General features: G+C 34.4%; 1 protein-coding gene across 3 annotated transcripts in view; it reads left to right on the forward strand.

The window, feature by feature from the left end:
* Nucleotides 1-25,876, forward strand: part of CNTN5 (contactin 5) — a 1,351,205-nt gene that overhangs the window by 306,487 nt on the left and 1,018,842 nt on the right. For all 3 annotated transcript variants that reach the window (XM_053203841.1, XM_053203840.1, XM_053203839.1), the window contains one exon: nucleotides 12,975-13,102. The gene's annotated coding sequence lies outside the window, so the exon portion shown is untranslated. The remainder of the gene's footprint in view (nucleotides 1-12,974; nucleotides 13,103-25,876) is intronic.

The raw sequence follows: 25,876 nt of genomic DNA on the forward strand, positions 1-25,876 counted from the left end.
ACTTTGTCTTTATTGATATTTCAAATATTCCACACATCCAATGTAAAATCTTTAAACAGTATAAAAATCCACAAATATAAGAGATTTAAGAGAAATGAGTAATCTATTAATAACTTTAAGTAAATCAAAGTAAAGGAAACAGGAAATGGAGAGAAAAATTTATAATTAAGCAAATTCAATCACCATATCCATTAAATTTGTTTTCTTCATGTACATTCTGATGTCCATAGAAGTAAGAGAACTATGTGATTTTGTGTATAATTCAGTATGCTTACTCCCGATTCCAGGATTCTTTCTAATGTAATGCCCTGGGCATGCTCAGGAAGCTAAAACATCAGAGGATTTTCCCTTTGGCACTTTGTTGTGATTCATGTCAAAATGGAAACTCCAACTTGTGTTGAGAGAATATAAATACATTGGTTAGATACGATAGAATTGCATCATAGTAATCTCAAGAACTTTGGAGAATTAAATACATTCTTTTTTTGTTTTATTTTGTTTTGCAATTAACTCTCAATTGAGCAATCAGAGAGAAGCCTTGGAAAAAAGACCTATGCTTCATCCAAAATGTCCACAGGGAAGTCTGCACAATTTTTCCATTCCATTGCTAATGAGTCATTTTCACCTGACTCCTGCTCCCAACACTCCCTCCTCCCCCAAAGAACCAGCTGTCATTTTCCACAGCTGAATGAGTTTGGTACCAGACAGGTGGTGGCAGGGTGGGGAAGAAATTGTGTCAGTGGGATGTAGTTAATCTGGAATTAGGATGATCCACCTGGTATCATTAAAAACTGTGTCATAAATAGTTCACTACAATATAATCAACACTTAAGTTAAAAGTTAAGGTTTTCAATATCCTTGAAAAGTCAAGAATGTCTAACATTAATTACATATTTGAGAAGTCTTCTTAATAGTACTAGACTAATGAAGTCCATTTACAAATGACAGAATTTTATATCTTATTTATAGAAAAAGTGGATTGGACTGTGCTATTCTAGATTCTAACATTTACTTACTCTTTAACCTCCTGTGTGCTATAGGCTGTCTGAAAGAAAAATTGTCTTGACATCAGTAAAACCAGGTTGAAGCTTACATGGTCTAATATATTTGGAAATTTGTTTTTATAAACTATGGTATTTAATACAAGTATGTAAAATAGTATTGACATTGGAATTCATTCAATGGACTGTTTTCACAACAACCTGGTAAACATGTCTGAGTTCCATAATGCAGGAAACAAGATCCCTAACTACATAACTCAATACATCTCCATGACAGTGACTATGACCATCCACTCCTGATTCAGTTCTTCTGTTTTCTTCAGCTTAGAAGTCATGTCCCTCTTGAAAGCCTTCTCCAGAATGCTGAAAAATGGGCTGGGTGTTCTCCTTGTGATTCCATAGCACTAGGTTGACCTCAATTATAGTACTTATCATACAACACTGAAATTGGTTGTTTATCAGTCTTGCTCTCTCACTGGATCTGTGAAGGGCAGGTGTTTATTTTGTTCACATTTGTATTTCCAAGAACTAGCATGGCGAATAGCACATAATTGTGCACACACAATTGAACTGTCATTGAACAATTGAACTGTCATTCTGGCTGCAGCATGAAAAACATTTTAATATGAGCCAAGAATGGAATACAAGGAGATCAATTCAATAGCAAATGCAGAAAATATTCTCATTTAAACAAGTGTGGTCATGGAAATGGAGAAGTTAAAGATCTGAAACATACATAGGGATAAAATAAGCATGATATGGTAAATAATTGATATTATGGGTGGGGAAGAATGTGATATCAGAGATGGCCTTAAAATCTGTGGCTTTCACAATGGAATCATTCCCTGAGATTGAGAACCCAAGGAAATGTGGTTATCGTTACTGTTGGAGGAGTTGATGTGGTAAGTAGATGTAGTTCCTGGATTCAATTTTAGAACTATGAATATTGTCATAACTTTGAGAAACACAAGGGAAGAAAGGCTGTAAATTTGGAAGTTGTTTGTATATAGGTGGTATATTGAAGTCAAGAATTGCCTAGGAAGAGATTATAGGGTAGGAATTAAAGAAGGTCGGGATCTTTTTTTTTAAATGTTTTTATTTATTTTGAGAGAGAGCAGGGAAGGGACAGAGAGAGAGAGAAAGCGAGAGAGAGAGAGAGAGAGAGAAAGAATCCCAAGCAGGCTCAGTAATGTCAGCACGGAGCCCGATGCTTGATATGATGCTCCTCTCAGGAACTGTGAGATCATGACCTGAGCCAAAATCAAGAGTGGGGTGCTTAACCTCCCGAGCCACTCAGGCACCCCAGCCAGGATCAACTGTTGATGAATTTCACACGTAAGAGCCTAATAAAGGAATCTGATTATGACAAAGTTCAGGAAAGCATAATGGCATATTGAGAATGAATGTGGATATCAATGGGAAAAAGAATGAACGTGAGGTGTGGAAATGAAGACAATAAGTATAGATATCCCTTTTGTGGAATGTGGTTGTGTTTCATGACAGTGAAATAAGGCAAAAATTAAAGATACGAGATTAAGAAAATGTGATGCTTAGTTTTATGTGTCTACTTGACTGGGCCAGACATTATTCTGGATATGTTTGGGAGAGTGTTTCTGGAAAGTATTAACACTTGAATCCATAGGCTGAGCAAAGTGGAGTTCCCTCCCTAATGTGTGTAGACCCTATCCAATCAATTGAATGTCATAATAGAACAAAAAGACTAACTTTCTAGTGAGGGAGAGAGGATTCCTCCTGCCTTCAAGTCAAAACATCAATTTCTTTTTCCTGTCTTCAGATTTGAACTGAAACGGGCTCTTCTTTGGTCTTTAGACCAAGGCCTGCCAGATTTCAGACTATAACTATAACATTTGACTCTAGTGGTTCTCAGGTCTTCAGAATTAGACTGGGACAATACCACCAGCTCTCCTGCACCTCCACGTTGCTGACTCCAAATGTTGAGACTTGCTCTCCATAATCACATTTCACATTAGCCCAATTCCTTGTAGTATATTTATATAAATATATCCTTATTGGTTCTCAGAAAGGATGTGTGTGTATGTATGTATATGTGTTTGTGTACACACACACATATATTTTTTTAAGATGGAGGAGATGTATGTATTTAAATACTGTTGAGAAGGAGCCCCTTGGTGTCTCAGTCAGTTAAGTGTCTGACTTCAGGTCATTACCTCGCAGTTTGTGAGTTCAAGCCCCTTGTTAGGCTTTGTGCTGACAACTCAGAGCCTTGAGCTTGTTTCGGATTCTGTGTCTCCCTCTCTCTGCCCCTCCCTCGCTCATACTCTCTCCTGAGAGAGTTTCTCTCTCCTGAAAAAAATAAATAAACATTATTAAATAAATAAATACCATTAAGAGTAATCCCATTGAGTCTCTGGTTAGTAAGGTATGTGATCAAACCAGAGAATCCCGTGTTCCCTTGTCTACTGATGTACCCTCTTTTGTTTTTAAGTGTGGCCATTGGTCCTATGCAATATCATACAAGGTCTATGTCATGGCTCAAACACTTGGTAACTTCTTTGAGAGTAGTACTGGCTGAAGACTTAAGGGTAAGGGAAAGAAACCCATACCTAAAATGTGTGTTGATTCTAGTCAGGGAGAATCCCTTCCCCTTCCAGGTTGGAAGGATATCAATGTATTTATCTTGATACCAAGCAGCTGGTTAAAGTTTTCATGGAATAGGACCAAACTGGTGGAAGACAGTGGGAGCTCAATGTAGGTTGGACATTGTATAGTGGTAGTAGTTGGATCCACTTTATTGTGTAAGTTCTTATGTTGATGGGCCCATGCCTAACCTCTGTCTTTAACAAGGTTGCCACTTTGCTCATGGGTCCACATGCAAATATTAGACTGGCTGATAATGGAGACTGGCTTTAATTAGTTGGCCAAACCATTCTGTGTATTTGTTTGTTTAATGTCTCTTTCTCAGTGGATGGTAGAGTGCCCTACCTCATATGTAAACATACCTTAATACAATAACACAGATTAGGTAGATTAAACAACAGAAATTTATCTCACAGTTTTGGAGTATGGAAGGACAGGATCAAGGTGTTGTTAGGTTTGATTTCTTCTAAGGCTGTCTTCTTGACTTACCTTTCTATGTCTTCACATGGTTATTACTACTATGCCTATGAATGTTTCTGGTTAAAAATTTCTCTTCTTATAAGGACACCAGTAATATTGCATTAGGGCCTACCTAAAGGCCTCATTTTAATTAATCACCTCTTTGAGACCTTATCTCCAAATATGGTAACATTCTGAGGTACTGGGGAATAGGACTTCAGCATGAGTTTTGAAGGGGCAAAACTGAGCCCACAACACCAATCTTTTAATGATTCCCTTTAGCCCTAGAACATTGACCCAAGACATTTGCCACTGTCCACTTTCTTTTATCTATTCTTAGTTTAGGTTATTTCTCTTTCAACAGAAATTGGATGACCGGGTTCATTATTTCTTGAAATAATCCCCAACACACACCATCCCCTACCCTTCACCCCTGACCCAGATGTCTTGCAGAGTCAGCCTATCATTGTATGTGCTCTTTTCAGGATACACATACACACTTAAGGGCACCTCGTTTCTTAATAGGAATTTTAATATGCAAAGAAGTTCTTAAGATGGGCAAGTTATTTGAAGAATAGAGTAGTGTTGGATATTGTATTGGAGTTAATATATTGTCAGTAAATAAACATTAACAATCAATTAAGTTCTAAACAGAAGCTTTTTTTTCATGTTAAATTCATTTATTTGTTATTCTAATCATTGACCCATTAGAGATGAAAAATTGAAAGCAGATTTTATTAAAGGCAGTCACCTGCAAAAAGTTCTAAAAGATAAACTGAAAAAAAAAAGATACATGCCACATGCTTTGGAGGTAATTTGAAAAAGAGGAATTTACGAATGTAGAAAAGGAAAATGTTAGATGCTTTTTTTTTCGCAATTTTAAACCGGCTGTAAAGGACTGTTTTTTTGTTTTTTGTTTCCCTGTGTGCAAAGCAAAACGTATGCTAAAATGAAAAAAAAAATGTAGACTCACATAAGATAAATTCATGTTGACCAAAGGTGAGTGAATCAGGGTTATGGATAATGAGACAACACACCTTCTCTGATTAATTCACCTAGGATTTCTTGGTGAAGTTTGATCTACTTTTAAAAGAAATGGAGAAAAAGATAGGTTGGCAAAGGTCATAATCTTTTACAAGGTAGAACTTGAGATATAGCAACTAACATATGTAAAACTGAGTTTAGAAAGAACTTTCTCATCTATTATTTCTTGAAAATTTTATTAAAATCCTTCAAGCAGGAAGAGGATCTGACATCATTATTTGCATTTCAAGGCACTAGCTTAGAAATGCTAAATGACTTTCTCAAGATCTAAGAGTGTGGCAGAATATGACTGACTTCAGATGTAGTAGTTTCTTCACTACAACATACTGTCTTAAAAGACAGGCATGAGCTTACTGAGAATATGAGTGGAAGGCTTTGTTTATGAGAAGCAAACTGAAGGAGGGAATTTAAAAACAAGAATAATAACAACACAACTCTTAGTTATATTTTCTTATTTTGTTATATTAATCCATAAAGTGGGAAAATAATAATTAATGATATTTATTAAATGCTCAATATGTACCATGCATGTTGGTAAACTTCTGTGCATTATCTCATCTAATTTTCTCATTAATTCAATGAAATAGGAGACAAAAATAATTTGTCATGTATTCATTAAGACATTATTGTCATTAATGGGATCACAGAATTCTGACTTTTACATAATTACTCCCAGAGAAAGCCCAAACTGAAAGAAATATGATTCTTTACTTAGTTGCTTAGGTAGCTATCACTCTGCCAAAGTTTAAAAACTTTAGGAAAAAAAAGTTAGGTATTTATCAATTTAATTAATTTTTTCAAAGAAACAAATTCTGGTTTAATTGATCTGTTCTAGTGTTTGTTTTTAGTTTCTATATCATATATTTCAGCTCTAATCTTTTTTTATTTCCCTTATTCTGCTGGCTTTAAGCTTCATTTATTACTCTTTTTCTAGCTTTGTTAGGTGTAAGTTTAGATTGTTTATTTGAACTGCTTCTTCCTGTCTGAGGTAGATCTGTATTGCCATATACTTCCCTCTTATGACCACTTTTGCTGTATCCCAAAGGTTTTGGAACTTAATGTTTTCATTTTCATTTGTTTCCTTGTACTGTTTAATTCTTCTTTAATTTCCTGGTTGACCCATTAATCCTTTAGTAGCATGTCCTTCAATGTCCATATATTTGTGGTCTTTCAATTTTGTGTGGGTCTGTGATTATCTTCAAATTTCATGACATTTTGATTAGAAAAGATACATGCCATGATCTCAATCCTTTCGTATTTGTTGAAGCCTGATTTGTGACTTAGCATGTGATATATTCTGGAGAATGTCCCGTATGTATTTGAAAAGAATGTGTATTATGCTGGTTTAGGATGAAATATCTGAATATATCTGTTAAGTACATCTGGTCCAGTGTGGCATTCAAAGCCACTGTTTCCTTGTTAACTTTCTGCTTAGGTAACCTGTCCATTGATGGAAGTGGGTTGTTCAAGTCCCCTAGTAGTATTGTATTATTGTCTGTTAATTTCTTTACTTTTGTCATTGTTTTATATATTTGAGTGCTCCATATTGGGGGAATAAATATTTATACTTGTTAGATCTTGTTGGATCATCCCTTTATTATGATATAGTGCCCTTCTTCATCTTTTGTACAGTCTTTGGTTTAAAATCTAGTTTGTCTGATATAAGTATTGCTACTCTGGCTTTCTTTTGAGGTCAATTTGTATGACAAATGTTTCTTCTTCCCCTCACTTTCAACTACAAGTGTCTTTAGGACTAAAATGAGTCTTTTGTATGTAGCATAATGATGGGTCTTGTTTTATTTATCCATTCCGACACTTTTGTGTTTCCAATTCTGGAGTCTCTATTCTATTCCATTGGTCTATGTGTCTGTTTTTGTGCCACACATACCATGTGTGTCTTAACCATTACAGTTTGTAGTAGAGGCTAAAGTCTGGGATTGTGATGCCTCCCGCTTTGGTTTTCTTCTTCAATATTACTTTGTCTATTCTGGGTCTTTTGTGGTTCCATACAGATTTTAGGATTGTTTGTTCTAGCTTTGAGAAGAATGCTGGTGCAAGTTTTATTGGGATTGCATTGAATGTGTAGACCGCTTTGGGTAGTATTGACATTTTAACAATATTTATTCTTCCAATCCATGAGCATGGAATGTTTTTTTTTTCCATTTCTTTGTGTCTTCTTCAATTTCCTTTATAAGCTTTCTATAGTTTTCAGCATGCAGATCTTTTACATCTTTGGTTAGGTTTATTCCCAGTTATTTTATTGTTCTTGATGCAATTGAGAATGGGATTGGTTTCTTTATTTCTCTTTCTGTTGCTTAATTTTTGGTGTATAAAAATACTACTGATTTCTGTACATTGATTTTGTACCCTGTGACTTTGCTGAATTCACATACCAGTTCTAGCAGACTTTTGGTGGAGTCTGTCATGTTTTCCATATGGAGTATCATGTTGTCTGCAAAAAGTGAATGTTTGACTTCATCTTTGCCTATTTTGATGCATTTTCTTTCATTTTGTTGTCTGTTTGCTGATGCTAGGACTTCCAACACTATGTTAAAAAAACAGTGGTGAGAGTGGACATTCCTGTTGTGTTTCTGATCTCCTAGGGAAAGCTCTCAGTTTTTCCCCATTGAGGATGATATTAGCTGTGGCCTTTTCATAAATGGTTTTTATGATGTTTAAGTATGTTCATTCTATCCCGACTCTCTTGAACGTTTTTGTTAAGAAAGGATGTTGTATCTTGTCCAATGCTTTTTCTGCATCGATTGTCAGGATCATATGGTTCTTATCTTTTCTTTTATTAATGTGATGAATCATGTTATTTGTGATTTGTGAATTGATTTGTGAATATTGAATGAGCCCTGCAGCCCAGGAATAAATCCCACTTCATCATGGTGAATAATTCTTCTTATATGCTGTTGAATTTGGTTTGGTAGTATCTTGTTGAGAATTTTTGTATTCATATTCATCAGGGATATTGGCCTGTAGTTCTCTTTTTTTGCTGGGTCTCTGTCTGGTTTGGGAATCAAAGTAATGCTGCTTCACAGAATGAGTTCAGAAGTTTTCCTTCCATTTCTATTTTTTGGAACTTGAGAATGATAGGTATTAAGTCTGCTTTAAATGTCTGGTTGAATTACCCAGGGAAGCCATCTGATCAGGACTCATTTGTTGGGAGGTTTTTGAAAACTGATTTGATTTCTTCACTAGTTATTGGTTTGTTCGAATTTTCTATTTCTTCCTGTTTGTGTTTTGGTAGTGTGTGGGTGTTTAGGAATTTGTCCATTTCTTCCAGGTTGTCCCTTTTGTTGGCATATAATTTTTCATAGTATTCCCCGATAATTGCTTGTATTTCTGAGGGATTGGTTGAAATAAATCCATTTGCAATCATGGTTTTATCTATTTGGGTCTACTCTCTTTTCTTTTTGAGAAGCCTGGCTAGAGGTTTATCAATTTTGTTTATTTTTTCAAAAACACAACTCTCGGTTTCATTGATCTGTTCTACTGTTTTTTTGTGTTTGTGTGTGTGTATGTGTGTGTGTGTGTGTGTGTGTGTGTGTGTGTCTGTTTAGATTCTATATTGTTTATTTCTGCTCTGATCTTTGTTATTTCTCTTCTTCTGATGGGTCTGGGGTGTCTTTGCTGTTCTGCTTCTAGTTCCTTTAAGTGTGCTGTTAGATTTTGTATTTGGGATTTTTCTTGTTTCTTGAGATAGGCCCGGGTTGCAATGTGTTTTCCTCTTAGGATTGCCTTTGCTGCATCCAAAGGGTTTGGATTGTTGTTTATCATTTTCATTTGTTTCCATACATTTTTTAAATTTCTTCTCTAATTGTCTAGTTGACCCATTCATTCTTTAGTAGGATGTTCTTTAACCTCCATGCTTTTGGACATTTCAAGACTTTTTCTTGTGGTTGATTTCAAATTTCATAACATTGTGATCATTTCATAACATGGTATGATCTCAGTTCTTTAGTATTTATTGAGGGCTTTTTTTGTGGCCCATTATGTGATTTATCTTGTAGAATGTTCCATGTGCACTCGAGAAGAAAGTATATTATGCTGCTTTGGGATGTAGAGTTCTAAATATATCTGTCAAGTCCACCTGGTCCTGTGTATCATTCAGGGACATTGTTTCTTTATTGATTCTCTGTCTAGAATGTCTGTTCTTTGTTGTAATTGGAGTATTAAAGTCCCCTGCAATTACCACATTCTTATCAATAAGATTGCTTGTGTTGAAGATTAATTGTTTTGTATATTTGGGTACTCCCGATTTCAGTGCATAGACATTTATAATTGTTAGCTCTTCCTCATTGATAGATCCTGTAATTATTATATAATACATTTATTAATCTCTTGTTAATTTAAAGTATAGTTTATCTGATATAAGTATGGCTACTCCAGCTTTCTTTTGACTTCCAGTAGCATGATAGATAGTTCTCCATCCCCTCAATTTCAATCTGAAGGTGTCCTCGGGTCTAAAATGAGTCCCTTGTAGACACCATATAGATGGATCTTGACTTTTATATTTCTGATACCCTATGTCTTTTGACTGGAGCATTTAGTCCATTTAAATTCAGTGTTATTATTGAAATATATGGGTTTAGAGTCATTGTGATATCCGTAGGTTTCATGCTTGTAATGATGTCTCTAGTACTTTGTGGTTCCTGCAAGATTTAATTCACAGAGTCCCCCTTAGGATCTCTTGTAGGGCTGGTTTAGTGGTGATGAATTCCTTCAGTTTTTATTTTGTTTGGGAAAACCTTTATTTCTCCTTCTATTCTGAATAACGTGCTTACTGGTTAAAGGATTCCTGTTTCCATATTTTTTCCTGTTCATCACATTGAGGATTTCCTGCTATTCCTTTCTGGCCTGTCAATTTCAGTAAATAGGTCTGCTACTACCCTTATATGCCTACCTTTGTATGTTAAGGCCTATTCATCCGTAGTTGCTTTTAGAATTCTCTCTTTAACCTCGTATTTTGCCAGTTTCACTATGATATTTCATGCGGAAGATTGATTCAAGTTACATCTGAAGGGAGTTCTCTGTGCCTCTTGATTTTCAATGCCTATTTCCTTCCCCAGATCAGGGAAGTTTTTAAGCTATGATCTGTTCGAGTACACCTTCCACCCCTTTCTCTCTCTTCTTCTTCTGGAATTCCTATGACACAGATATTGTTCTGTTTGATTGAATCACTTACTTCTCTAATTCTCCCCTCATGGTCCTGGATTTTTTTTTATCCATAATTTTTTCCATAATTTTATCTTCTAATTTGCCTATTCTCCCCTCTGCCTCTTTAATCTGTGCTGTGGCCACCTCCATTTTATTGTGCACCTAATTTATAGCATTTTTTAATTCATCATGATGATTTTTTAGTCTCCTGATCTCTGCAGCAATAGATTCTCTGCTGTCTTATATGCTCTTTTCAAGTCCAGTGATTAATGTTATGACTATTATTCTAAATTTGTGTTCAGTTATGTTGCTTATATCTGTTTTGATCAATTCTTTAGCTGTCACTTCTTTCTGGAATTTCTTCTGAGGAGAATTCTTCTGTTTCATCATTTTGGCTAGTTTTCAGTCCTTTATGAGTTTTATTTTTTTTAATTTTTTTTTCAACGTTTATTTATTTTTGGGACAGAGAGAGACAGGGCATGAACGGGGGAGGGGCAGAGAGAGAGGGCGACACAGAATCGGAAACAGGCTCCAGGCTCTGAGCCACCAGCCCAGAGCCCGACATGGGGCTCGAACTCACAGACCGCGAGATCGTGACCTGGCTGAAGTCGGACGCTTAACCGACTGTGCCACCCAGGCGCCCCCCTTTATGAGTTTTAAAAGCTTGTTATGTGCTCTTCAGCTGTGAGTACTGCTATGTTAAAGGGGGTCCATACACTGTCCAGGACCTGGCCATTTAGGAGGTGTTTTTTGGAGCGTGTTCCTTGCTCTCTCTTGTTGTGACTTCATTTATTTTATTTCCCTAATGTTGTGATGTTTTGGACCCCCCACCAGATGTGCTTTGATTTGTTCCTTGAAGTAACCCTGGAAAGGAAAACAAACAGAAAGACAAACAGGAAACAAAAATATGCAAACACACAAACAAATACAACAAACAAATAAGGAAAAACAAATAACAAAAAACTAAAAACAATCCAAAAGCAAAAACCAGAAATACCAGCTACAAGTAAAGAACAGAGTGGAGGTGGTGCTGATGGAAGAGCACATATAAAGAGAGAAATGACAGGGGTGGGGCAAAAGAAAAAAAAATAAACATTGACCAGGTAGAGAGACTAAAAGGCTTAATCCAGAGAGAGAGAGGAAAATAAGGAAGGAATCAGGGAAAAAGAAGCCAAGATAAAGTTACCCAGATAGAAAAACTTGATTATTCCAGAGAGAGAGAAAGAAATGTAAAGAAGGAGGTGTAGAATATGTATCAAGAGAATGTGTTAAATATGTCTGTTAAACATACAAACAACTAGAGTAACCAGCCTAGCAGAGGGAAGAGATAAGAAGAAGAAATGGAAGGGAGAATATATCTATATAACAAGAATTGTCCTGGAATTAATCCAGGCAATGCAGCAGCATTGGTCTGGAAGAGGGGTCTGTCTGGTTCCACAGCTTCTATCCTGCTCCAGTAGATACACAGTTACCTGGCGGGAAGGGGCGTGGTTTGGTGTAGGTTGGTGCTGTCTCCACTGTGGGCCCTGTGGACCCATCCCTGATGCCCGCCTTGGTGGTGGTGGGGAGAAAAATGGTGACCCTCCAGTCTCTTCTCCATGACTGGGTGTCCCAAATCACTCATTTGGAGCTGTCCTCACTGTGCCGCGGGCACAGGTGAGGCTGTCTGTCTCACTCCACCCACTCCTTTGCCCTGGCACTTGGCTGGGAATTAAACTCCCACTCTGTGCACCCTGGTACTGAGGAAGCACCTCCCAATATGTGGTCCTGGCTGGTTTGTCCTGTGCTACAGCACTTCAGGGGAGGGGACCAGTTTCTCTTGCTGCAGACTGTGCCCCTGATCTATCACCGAAGCCGGAGGTGGCTTCACTCCTCCCCAGGTGTGTGAACAAGGCAGCTGGCCCCAGTCCACAAATGGGATCTGCATTTAGAGATCCTCTAACCTGCAGTTAGAGGTGAGATCCCTCTCCATCCCGTTCCGAGGTTTTTTTCTCTTGTCCAGATACTGTCATACACTTCCCCAGCCATTTTTTCTCTTCCTTTTGTCTCTCCACAGAAGGGGATCCCTCCCCTCCATGCCTACACAGCCCATTTTATCTCCTTCAGTTTGCAATCACACACCTATGGCCCATCAGGTTGTCCCATTTTCTCCCTGGTAGACTCAGTCTCTTTTCCTCCCAGACTCTTGGGGTTCAAAGTCCTTTGGCTTCAACCCTTCTTTGTTTGAGAGACATGGGAAGTATGGATTCCCCTACTTTTCCACCATGTTGACCCCTCCTCAGTCTTCAATATTCTTAAAGTATTGACTTGTGTAACATATTTCTATTCTACAAAAAGTTCCATGAATCTATAAGAAGAAAGCATATTCTTCTGTTGGATGGAATGTTCTAAATATGTTAAGACCATCTGCTCTTGTGTGTAGCTTAAGTCCAATGCTTCTATATTGATGTCCTGTCTGCATTCTGTGTTAAATGATTTAAACTATTGAAATCTATGAAAATTGGATTAAAGTGATATTTTTCTGTGCTTATTATAATATATAAACTACAGAGGAAAATTAAATCTTAAAAAAATGACTAAATAAATATCTAGTGTTTAAAGTGTTATAAATATGTGTTGGTATGGTTAAACAGTATAATAGTATACAATCATTTCTTATATAACTAAATAGAGCCTGTTCCTTAACAGGTGGCCTTCAAGGATTGCTATTTATGTCATTCAAGACCTACTAAGCATCATTTTTGCATGACAACTGCAAAAAGATAAGCAAGTTTGTTTTTGAAGTTTCTAACTTGGACACTGTTTTCAGAAAGCAGGTACAGTTTTTCTTTTATTAATCTGCCTTTATAACTGAAAGGAATGTTGAAGGGAAAAATACAGAAAACCCGCATACATCATTTATGGAACTTCTTAACATTGCTCAGTATGGTAAACTTATTATATACTCAAAATAAGTGTTTTATCTTCAGATTGGAAAAAAAAAGCCTTGATTGTGTCAGCTAAACATTCTACAAATATTCTAGAAATAATATTAATGTAAAATATTTTCCTTATTAAGTTTATGGTTTGCTTATTAAGTTTATATTAAGCACATGAATATTGTGTTAAATTGCTGGAAACAATAAGAGAAGTAGTACTCTGATATAGCATCCTACTTCTTCCTCAAATAACATATAATGTGGTAGTGGATGAATGTTGTTCCTTTTGATGGCTTGAATTTGAAGACCATGCTTAAGTTTATTTAAGAAGGAAGTCATGGGCAGAATGAGTTTGAGTCATCCCTACCTTAATAGGGAACTTCTGAATGAAAGTGATTTGTATGATTTTTGTGGTGCTCCACATGCTTATATGCTATACAGTAACCCAAACCATTAAATATTAATTGCATCTATTTGCATCTAACAGTCCTTTAAAATTAATACATTAAAATATTTTAGAATACATGATTAATCCATGTTTATATTAATGAGTAAGTGAACATCAACAGGTCATCTCAAATTACATCTACCATGTACTACTTAACTATAATATTTATGATGTATCTTTAGATAACCAGCCTAAGAGGTAAAATAATTTTTATATAGAATTATTTATTTTTGTTTTCTAATTGTTTATCAAATATTGAGAATATCATACCGAATTTTAGGGTATATATATATATATATATATCCTTTAATTTGTCAGGTTAATTCAAGTTAACTGATTAAAAATATTGGAAAATATTTTACTCAGCCTACTGCATGTTTTCAGTTTCTTCAGGCTTGAAAATTAGAGTTAAAGAAAGAAAGTAACTAAATCTGAATCTGAGGTAGTTCTGGAGGAGAGTGTACGTGTCAAGTGTTTGACAGTATAATTTTACTTTCACAAGTCAGGCCAAAATTCTGGAAGGTAACTGCAGAAAATTTTATATATCAAGGGTCTTTCATTCATTCCATTAAATCATATCAGCTTGTCATTTTTATTGAAGGCCCTAATTAAAGGCCCATACAGTACAAGGTATCCTTAAATTAATTTTGTGGAGAAAAGCAACCATAACTTTGACATTTCCCCAAAGAATGGAAAACAAGGGAAGAGAAAAGATAAAGAAGTGGATAGAAAGCCTCTGACAGTGAAAGTCTCTCAGAGTCTTTTCCAAACCATGGAAAAGAATAGATTCCCATAAATTAATCCATTGCTACATTCTAATATTAGACACAATTTTCAGCCAAATTTTTCCATCATAGTTCTATTTGTTACAATGAGAATGATCTCCGAATAGGTTATATATACAAAATAAAATTTAATTTGTGATCTATTTATGAATTATGTATATAAATCTTGGAAGGTGTATAATACATTTTGTCCTTAAGTCTTAACTACTAGAACATCTTATCAAATCAAAGCCTGTATTAACTTAGTACTTCTGTGATATCTGTGAATACCAGAGATAAATTATATGTAGACACCTTAATTAGATTTTTTTAATGTTAGAAACCATTTATTTATGGTGCTTGTGACATTTTCAAAGAAAGACAACTGAACACAGCATAGCAGCTGTAGGTAAGAAGATTTTGGATCTAATGCTCACTTCCAGATGGATGAATGATATGCAATTTAAGTTTATGGTAGACATATCAGCAGATGGAAATAGAATGGAGTTAATGTCTTTGCCACCTGTGAGCTGGTGCACTCTATCAATTACAAGCTGAATTGTATTAAATTCAGGTAATTCAACAGAACTCTAATTAATTTTTGAGAGGAGACTTTTTGTCAAGCTATTAATAAATCAAGACTTTTTGCGAAGCTATTAATAAATCCAGGTTTCAAATTGAGAATATAGAGCTTCTTAAATGTACAAGAAACCTATGGAAGCAGCTTTGGCATAGCACAGTTCACTCTTGTTAAGTCACTCTTGTTATTGCTCTGCCCACCTAATTGAAAAGAATATTGGTAGAATAAGAAGCAATTGAAACAAGTGAGACGGACTGAGCACTCCAAAAAGATGTAAGTGAATTAGAATTGATGAATCTGATGAGAGTAGATTCATGGTGTCACTTTAAATAAATCCTATTTCATTCATGTACTTGCACCCAATCTGTCACTATGACTACTAAAAACATTCAAGAGAGACATTGACAGTTTTATCTTGACACAATCAACTAAATTCCTGCCATAATAAGAGGCAACATATATTGAAGGGGTCCTGAGTTCATCCTCTAAGAATGAAATGTTTCACTCAATAACTTACACAACTCTTATCCAGTAAGCTTTGGCACAGTTCCAAGAGAGCTTCATTCCATTAGAGAAGAGCCTGAGTGGATCTAGGCTTATAGATTTTCAGAAATAGTAGAATTTCCATCTATTGAAAAATATCTATTCCTTACTATCAGTGTGTGCAGTCATAGAGTATTACAGCTGATAAAAATACTTGGATGTTCTCCCAATATCAAAAATGGGAATTTAATTTTTATCCTAATTGTCTCGACAATTACATCAAAATTTGAAAGGAAAAAAAGAACCTTTTAACTTACATTAGTTGCTACATATATATTGTGTATGTTAATAGCACTGCTACTTGTTATGTTTACTGTGTTGTAACCAAAACTGATGACATAAAATAATGTGGAAGTTCCATGGAGTTTATTTTGGCTGAATATTTGAAATGTTTTTTAAATGGAATGTCCACCATTGTCCTTCTGGTGTAGTGTGTGAAATCTATGGGAATGTACAAATGTACAATTTCTAATGGTCAGTAAGGAGGATGGGATGATTCTGTCCAAAATTTTTATTCAATAATAAAATCTTTATTTTGAGGTGTTTGTTCCAGATATCTGTATTTTGCCATTTGTTAATAATACTATTTTATATACTATTAAATTCTATATTTTCAGTTATTATCTTTTGGAAGATATTGTTTTGAAATCTTTCATAAGAACATTTGCTATATAAAATATACAAAAATACTTTAACATGTGAACCAAAACAGAATGACTTAAATAAGTGATTTATCACTGGGCATGAAATATTATATAATTTGAAGTTGTATGAATTTCTTAGATAATATTTATTTCTATCTGCTAGTTGCAGAGGTGGGAGGGGTGGTTTGAGTTACTACCAAGGGATTATTTTCAGTATCAGTTTAGTCATAGAAGATATGGTGAATTAATTTTTCTCAAGTTGGAATTTCTAAGGAAAGGGAAGGAAACTGGGTTTTCCCAAAGCAAGAAGAAGGAAAAAATAGTAATAAATTTTGATGTGAAAATGTGACAGTGCCTAGGTTTTGTAGTGCATAAACCTTCGCTACCATGATGCAAGGCATTCATAAATTGTAAACATTCAAACACTTTGGGTAGTGTGAATGTGTGCAAAATATCTCATACATAACACTTGCCCAGTAAATAATAACTTTTATTAAATATTTTTTGTAGTGGAAAAAAATTAACAGAAACAGAGAAAATACTGATGTGTAGGCTATGTCATGCTTTCCTATATTTTTAAATGCCAAGGAAGACTGGGCATGAAAAGCAAGCAAATAAACAAACAAAAAAAAAACAGAATTATTTTTCTGGAGCATGTTTCAAATATAAGAAATGTTCTGTCCAATCTTGCTTACATACCTGCAATTGAAACACTTAGCCTGAATACTCAGTTACCTGAACACTTCAAATCTATCCTACAAAATATATGAGAAGATATATCACTACCAGTAAATGTCTGAAATTCTAAAATCCACTTAGTCTTTCTGTATGAAGCCTAGTATACAGGGTGAATCCCAGACAGACATTGATTAATAAGATACAGACTTTTCCCTAAAATCTGTCACATGTGCTGAGTGTATTGAGGTGGTTTTGACAAATGGAACAATTACAGGCTTTCGAATAAGGCTGACCCAGGATTGAATCTCTGCTGTAAATTTGCTAACTGTAGATACTTGGCTTAATAGCCATGGACCTCAAGTTGCCTTCAGCTTTAAGAAGTGGATAATGTCTCATTTTACAAGGGTGCAAGTAGGTGAAATTAAGCAAGTCAAATCTATGTATCTATCTATCATCTATCTATATTTCTATCATCTATTATCTTTCTATCATCTATCTATCTATCTATCTATCTAATCGTTTCTCTCTTATCCAGGCACACACACACACTCTTACACATATATTTGGAGTTTGGCATATGAAAAGTGTTTAATATGATTACTATTGTAATAGAATGAGTATGATACTATTTTGTCACTGAGTAGGACAAACCTTTATGGAGTCTGATAAGTTAAAAAAAGAAGAAGAAAGAAAGGAAAGAAGGAGGAGAAGGAGGGAGATAGAGAGTGTAGGAAAGAGTTAAGGAGGAAATAAGGGAAGGAAAGAGAAAAGAAAGAAGGAAGGAAGGAAGGAAGGGAAGGAGGAAGGGGTGGTAGGGAGGAAGAGAGAGAGGAAGGAAATAAAGGGGAAATAAGAAAGTAAAGAAAGAGAGATGGAGGTAGTGAGGAAGAGGGTAGGGGCAGGAAGAAAAAAAAGATACAGCTCCTTTTTTGGTATTAATAATATTTACATTCTGGGGCTGTTGTGTTATATGATTAACATAGAAAAGTGATCCATCTGTTATAAATATTAGAAATTGGCATACAAAAGAAAAAAGCTTCCATTTATAATTGAAACAATGATTATATAATTCTCTGCTGGATTTTGTGTTGACACATAACACTATTTCCTCATTCCTGTCCTCTCCAATACATTAGGGGGCCTGGGGGTCTAATAACTGTGTTTCTAGGAAGACCTGCCACCAAGATTAAGGATTTAATGCCGTTCGGTGGGAAACATGAGATATCAGAGGTATAAGAGAACCAGAAATCTTATCATTGTCCTTCCAGCTACAGTGGCTCCAGATGCTTTTTTAGTATCATATGTCTCAGTGCTGAAAGCTACAATCATTGCTGGCAGTTATCTACAGTTTTTGCAATTTCTGACTCTGAAATCTGGTTGTTAATTGAAGATTTTGCAGTGTGTTTTCCTGACATTTGTTCCTTCAGAACTTCTAACAGTTTATAAGCACCTAATGTTTACAGTCCTTAAAATACAGTACTTAAAATACAATGACTTTCTTTTTTTTAAATTTTTTGGCTAATCTTGACAGTTAAAGAGGATGCCTAAAGATAAGCAAACAAAAAATAGACACACACATACAAGCCTAAAGAAATGCATAAAAACAGAGATATATCATGTTCATAGATGGGAGACATCATTTCATAAAAAGTCTTACTCCTTACTCAACTAGTTTCATCTTGGTTCAACTTTACAAATAATTGAGATAGTGTGTTAGTGGGATACAGTCGGCTCCCAAGGTAGGCCTTTGATAAAAAAAAGCACAGATAATTTTCTGTGTCTTCGTAAAAGTTTGGTGTACAAGCGATGTGATGCTGCAGATCAGTGGAGAAAGAATAAACAATATCATTGTTCTAGTAAAATAGGTTATCCATAAGAAAAAATAAAATGAAATCAGGCCTCTCAGTATGCCATGCAAAATAAATAAACAAATAACTCAAGTTAGAATTAAAACCTAAATTGAAAAAGTAGAGTTTTAAACATTGGGAAGAAATACTGATATTAATTTCATGACCTTAACATAAAGAAATATATTTTTAAATAAGAAAAACAGTCTGTGAATGAACAAAAGGACAGATGTAGCCACAATTAAAAAAAGAAAGAAAAAATGAGAGTATGGTGAAACATCTGGGTCCCCTAAATTTTAATAGCTCTTTTTTGCTTGTAAAATAAAAACAGATTTGATGTTGGCAATTAATACTTTTTCTAGATCTGCTGTAGAAAAAATTTGCATGTTTACATTTCACCAGCATGGTAGATTGCTATTTTGTCTTTAGCTCTCTCTGTATCTTTATTACTTGGCATTTAACTTTACAGTTATTTAAAAAATCTTTTTGTTTATTTATTATTTTTGAGATAGAGAGATAGAATGCAAGTGGGGGAGGGGCAGAGAGAAAGGGAGACAGAATCTGCAGTAGGCTCCAGGATCTGAGCTGTCAGCACAGAGACCAATGTGAGGCTCCAACTCATCAACTGGGAGATCCATGACCTGAGCAGAAGTTAGACGCTTAACCTACTGAGCCACCCAGGCTGCCTCAGTTCTTCTTAATATAGCAAAAAAAAAAAAATGTATTTACCTGCCCTTTGACTTTGGGTTTAACCATGTGGCTTGCGTTGGTCAATAGAATGAAGCAAAGTCATAGTACACTGACCCTAAGGCCGTAAGATACATTGTATATTTCCATGAACTCTTTTGCTCTTTTCCCATCACCATGAAAATAAACAGAAAAATAAATATGTATAGTACAGTCACCTCAGGTGAACGATCCCAGCTAAGCCTAGCCTTAATCAGCTCACCCTCAGCCACCCAACCTAAGTAAGTGGTAATAAATTATTGTTGTTTTAAAACATTGAATTTGGGGATGGTTTATTATGTAACTATGCCTAAGTGATTCAACTATTATTCACACACAAAAAATTATGTTTCTCTCATTCCTGCTACTAATTATCTATAAGTTTGCATTTACCGTTCTTCCTTAATTTCACTTTTGTTATTATTAATCTTATTGTGTATGCCCGTTATCCTCAGTTTCCCCTCTTTTCATGTTTGAGATTAAGGTCAAATGCAACCATTTCCATAAAATGTGTCAGTTTCTTTTGTATAAAATGGGAGACTTATGCCATATACTGAATGATATACATACTTGTTCATCTGCTTTTATTTCCCATACAGTACTTTTTAAAGCTAGATGCTTTAATCTTATACTAAGTTTTATACACAGTGTATTTTTAATATTTGAACAAAGACTGCATAAGTAATGATTGATATAGCTCTTATCCATCATTACAAAGACAGATTTTTATATTACATAAAGAAATTAATTTCATTTACAAATTATTCCTCCGGGTTTAAGTTTTGCTCTTTTCTATGGAGACCGTGATCCACAGAGACTTCAAATGTAAATAAGGCAAGCTGACAGTCATGCCTCTACAGATGTTAAGTAGTCTTCAAATAGTGATCCTTAGGGCTAATATGTCAAAATAAGGAAGTGGAAAATCCCTACAGCTAATGTATGGTGAGTTAGCTAATTAGACTATTAGCAGTGAAAATTACACCATAAATGGTTTTTAAGTGACAGTATCCTGCCTTAGTAAACTTTAAGAGGCAATAGCTGGGTTTCAAAAAGTGGAACGTTATTGCATGAATGGTATACTTCACTTAGCACAGCAGCATTTTTTTTCCATTGAAAATCAAATTTAAAATATATATATACATATATATGTATATATATATATGTATATATGTATATATATGTGTATATATATACATATATATATGTATATATATATATATGTATATATATTTTTTTCCTTAGGCTGTAACTTAGAAATTGATACCTCTGTATGCTTTTTAGTGATTAGTTCATGTATATGAGCCATGATAAATTGTCTATAATTGAACACAGTGGCACCAGATTGTAATTTTGGTCAATATTATTCTACTACCATGATAAGAAATGTCATTTTTTTAAAAATTATGCTTTTGCTTTTACACTGTTAGACAAGTAGGTATATTTACTCTTCAACCCATTATTTCTTTCTTAACTAATTTTCCTTTGACGTGTTGAAGATGGGGAAAAAGAAGAAACATAATATCCTCAGTAAAAAGTTCTTAATCACATATGATTTAGGTGACTTGTGTGTGTGTGGGTGTGGGGTGCTATAGCTTACACATAGAATGGGATAAATAGGTTTTCACATAAAGAAAAAGCTTAAGATTTAAGATTGCTTATAGTAGTTGTAAATACTCATTATTTCTTTTTTGTCTCTGGAATGATGGAAATTCGGGAACTTAGCTTGACCACCACCTCATATACTTAATCTACAGACAATATATTATGTTAAATACTTCATACTTCTATGTACTTCTCACATAAGTAAGTTATTAAAATAATAAAACATTTCATTATTATATCCTGAATTTTTTAATAATATTTAAATATTTAATATTAAGCTAGCATGTTGGAAGAGAAAGTATTAAAGGATCTATGAGATTTGTTTGGAATAAAGTAGAAGGTGAAAAATGGCTTTTGTGTTATATGTCACTATAGCAAATCATATTGTTTTAAGATTTCAGTGATGCGTGGCAGTGGAAATAACTGAGATGAGTACAATAGACTTTTCCACAGACTGAGTTTTCCAGGTCATTTAATCCTTTCTAGTGTCTTCAGAACACTTCAACAGAGTTAATGGTAACAGATTGTCACATTATCATCCTCATGATGACCTGTTTGAGTAGAAGATAAAAAATGCTATGCTCCCAAAGCTATGGGTAAAACTGTACTGATCATCAACTCATCAATTTTGTACAAGTGCACTCTCTCTCTCCCTCTCTCACACACACGTCATGTACATTGGTGTATTGTGTCATTTTATTAGAAAGTATAAACTATCCAGAATGAAATCGAGAGCTGGGAAGTAGAATTTAAAAGAAGCCAGTATATGCCAGCCTTGAGTGATAAAAGACATGTCCTTTGCTCTTAGAAATTCTCATAGTCTCACTTATATCCATGTAAGCATCCTTAAAAACAATTCTAACAAATATCATTATAATTTTTATACTATAATTTTATTATAATTTTAACAGATTAAAAATAGAATGTGAGATGATAGCTGGGCCTCTAGAAATAGATAGGACCATTCCATGAATTGAGAGTGGACAGCCTTACAGTGTTAGCCAGAAGAAACTATAAAAAGCACATACAATAATTATACATGCAAATCAACTTAAAAGTAATTCATAAAGCAGTAGATAGTTGAGAGAATACAGTAAAGAAAACATTGGGTTTAATCAAAGTTGTGCTGTTCAATAAAGGTAGGTACTAGACATATGTGACTATTCAGCACTTGAAATGTGGCTTATTTAAATTGAAATGTGTTGGAATCATACAAGACAACACAGATAGCCAAGACTGAGTATGGAAAAAGGTAAAATATTTTATTAATACTTTTATTTTTATCAACTTTTAAAATGGTACTTTGGATATATTATGTTAATAAAATATATTATTAACATTACCTATTTCTTTTTTCTTTAAAAGTACATATGTAGCTTGCATTTATGGCCTATATATTTATATTGAACAGGAATGGTGTAGGGAATTTCCACAGAATCTAATAATTACTTGATTAAGGCAAAATCACAAGTTATCTAAGAATTTAATGTATCCATTATCCACCAACAACTGGATAGCTTTTATTATAAATCTATAAGACATGTTCCATTTTAAGGAAACATAAAGAGAATAATTAAAAGTTGTTGCCTGAACCAGTTTCTTACCTTCTGGGAAAGTCAATTCCCTAGCCTACTAGAATTTTTAAAGTCCTTGAAATACTTATCCAGAGTTTTTGTATACTAATTGCTTTTTCTTCTAAAGCACTTAGATATGATTACCTTTAAGTGCTTGGGAATGAGAAAGTTTTTAGTGAAAGTCATCTGTGTAGATTGAGGAAGGGCCAGCATATCCTAACTGAGTGAGGTACCTGGGTAAAACCAACATCTAACCACACTAAAGTCCATGGCACAGATCTGAACTATTCTCAATGCCATTTCTGGTTATAGTAGACTTATTCACACCGTTTGGACTTAAACTAGGCCCAAACATTGCTCTCTTCAATTTTGCTTTCTGGTTCTGATTCTTGGAGACATGCAGTGATTACTCAGACTGTGTGTAAGAAATAAACAGGAAAGGAGGCAGAATAGAAAAAAGAGCTTAAGGACATTTAAATAAATAGAACTCTAGAATCTTGAAAATTGAAAGTGCCAGGTAAGACAAATCTCAGCAATACAAAATATATTTACTTAGCTTGTTCAAAGGTAAAAATGTGACCGAAAATTTCACACAAAACTCTATATTCCACAAAAAAATACCAATAGTTTGACACAATAAATCATGACCCTATTTGCCAATGTGGAACCACAGTTTTGATTGAAAAATTGTTTATGTTTCTGCTTATGTTGTTATGCTTAGTCTTGTGTATATCATCTTTGAGTTTAAAGATTTATGTAACAGTATTATTTGTAATAAATAATTAAATGTAGCTCTAATTGTTTCAGTATTCCTGATTTGAGTAGGTATTGTGGACTTTCTCATTATAAACTTAAGTGTTAGCAAATGGATATATATAAAACATATATAGCCAAATGGATATATATAAAACAATAATGGATAGTCACTGCATTTCTAATAAATACTTCTGGTGGAAATTATATTCAATTGCATCAGAACTGTTTCAATGACCACTTTTTGGCCAAATTAGTAAAACCTGTAATAACAGCGATAGGTAAAATTCATAATTCACTTTATTAAGTATTAGAAGGTATCTTATGATTGATTTTCACAACTTTCTAATTCAAGATTAGTAATATACCTAAGGTAAATCAAAGCAGTGGGAGATCAAGGAGTAAATGAGGATGTTTCAAATCTATGTAATCTGGATCTAGAGTCTCAATTTTTAGCCACAGATCTCTTCTGCCACATTGGGTAGAATCTACAGTCTTCAATTGCTTACCTTTCAAAGCACAAGTTCTCTGAAGTCATGTTACTTGTATGGTGCACATGCTAAAAATTATTTCCAGATTACTTTTTGAAAGTCACCTCTGTTTAGGTTTCCCAAGCATACTCTGATAAGAAGACTTTGGTGTTGATAGTTTACCAGGAAGATGATCCCAGGAAACACAAGAGAGCGTGAGGAAATAAGACATGGAAGGAAGAAAAGTCAAGAAAAGGCACAATTAGGAGGAAGTCAACAGATACAAGTGTCTGGAACTGTGTCACGCATGAACTTCCCACTGAGGTTTAACATAGAATATGCCTCAGAAATGTCACACCAAAGAGATAGGAAACTTCACTGAATATGTCCTGCATTGATCTCATTGGCTGAGTGTTGATTTTGGAGCACTAAACCCTGGGGCCATTTGGGGCTGCCTTGCTTTGGTTGAAAAAGTTTCCATGGTGCTAGAGAAAACCTTGAGGCAGAGAAGTAGTGATGCAATTCAGACTCTGCAGGGGAGAAAATGTCAGTGAGTACAGGAACTGTCCCCTGAATGTAGGTGGATCAAGGGTTTACGGATCAGGACAGTAACAGAATCTGTTACTAAGGTAAAAGCACAGTATGGACAGATTTTATGAAAACACACTGAATCTTACAACAAATTTCTTCAGTGAGTGTGTGAGCCTTCTTCACCCTAACCTTAGTCTTGGAATAAAAGTAACTTTTTCTTTAGTTTAATTCTATACTTCAATTTATTGGGGGTATATGTCTTGCACACTAATAAACTCAATAAATGTATCAAATACATCAAAACAGAATGGTTCAGCCAAAATATCAAATTAGCTATTAGGTGTAAAAAAGTCAAAATAAATTGTTTAAATCATTTTTCACTTTTTTGTAAGGTGCTCATAGTTTGATGATAAACCTGAGTGTAATTGGTGCATTCAGAGTCATTTGAATGGCATGGCTTCACAGAGGTATGCCAAGCAGGATAAAAACTGTTGTGCAATACCTTAAGCAATATTCATTTTATATTATTTTATAATTTGTCTTATATTCCCATTGCTATTAAATATATTGTGAAATAAAAGCTATCTTTCTTATTTATTTAACAATTGTATATATATCTATGGACCAAACAATTAGGTAGGAATAAGAACTAAACTGTTCACATAAACAATGGGTATAGAAACAAGAGCAAAAGGCAATTAACATAATAAGAAGAAAAGCATTTTATGGGTACAGATTTCTTATAAGAATTACAAAGTCTTAAGTTATAATTAAATATTCAAATCATTGTGTTTTGCTACTTTAAAATTTAAGTGAACTTAGAAAATTACTTTAAGGAGAATAATTTTAAAGTCATATGAGGATACTTGTACAGTATTTGTTAACACCCTTTGGAGTTGGAAGGGAAATTATAGTATACAGTTTTGACAATTTTTCTCTGTAATTTGTTTTGAAAACAGGCAGTACACTTAATATTTTCCTAATATTTAGCTGAATGAGAAATGAGGATAAGTATAATCTTTCAACAGACTTTTGAAATGTGTATTATGCATATAGAATTTAAATTAGTTTGCAAATATTGCAGTAAAAATAGTAAGTCATACTTTTTCAGAAGTATCTATTTCTCTATTGAGTGCTTTCAAAGAATAAAGATGAAGATGTGCGAGAAATATTTTTAAGAATACTTAAAGTGTAACAAAAAGAATTATTTCTGTGTCCTATATAAAGTTAAATTAAAGAAAATAAGTCAGTCAGAGAAAGATAGATATCATGTTTTCACTCATATGTGGATCTTGAAAAACTTAACAGAAGACCATGAGGGAAGGAATGGAGAAAAAAATAGTAACAAACAGAGAGGAAGGGAGGCAAACTATAAGAGACTCTTAAATACAGAGAACAAACTGAAGGCTGATGGGGGTGGGGTCGGAGACAGAGGAAAGTGGGTGATGGGCATTGAGGAGGGCACTTGTTGGGATGACCACTGGGTGTTGTATGTAAGCTATGAGCCATGGG

This window comes from Acinonyx jubatus, chromosome D1 (assembly GCF_027475565.1).
Source record: "Acinonyx jubatus isolate Ajub_Pintada_27869175 chromosome D1, VMU_Ajub_asm_v1.0, whole genome shotgun sequence".
NCBI lineage: Eukaryota > Metazoa > Chordata > Mammalia > Carnivora > Felidae > Acinonyx > Acinonyx jubatus.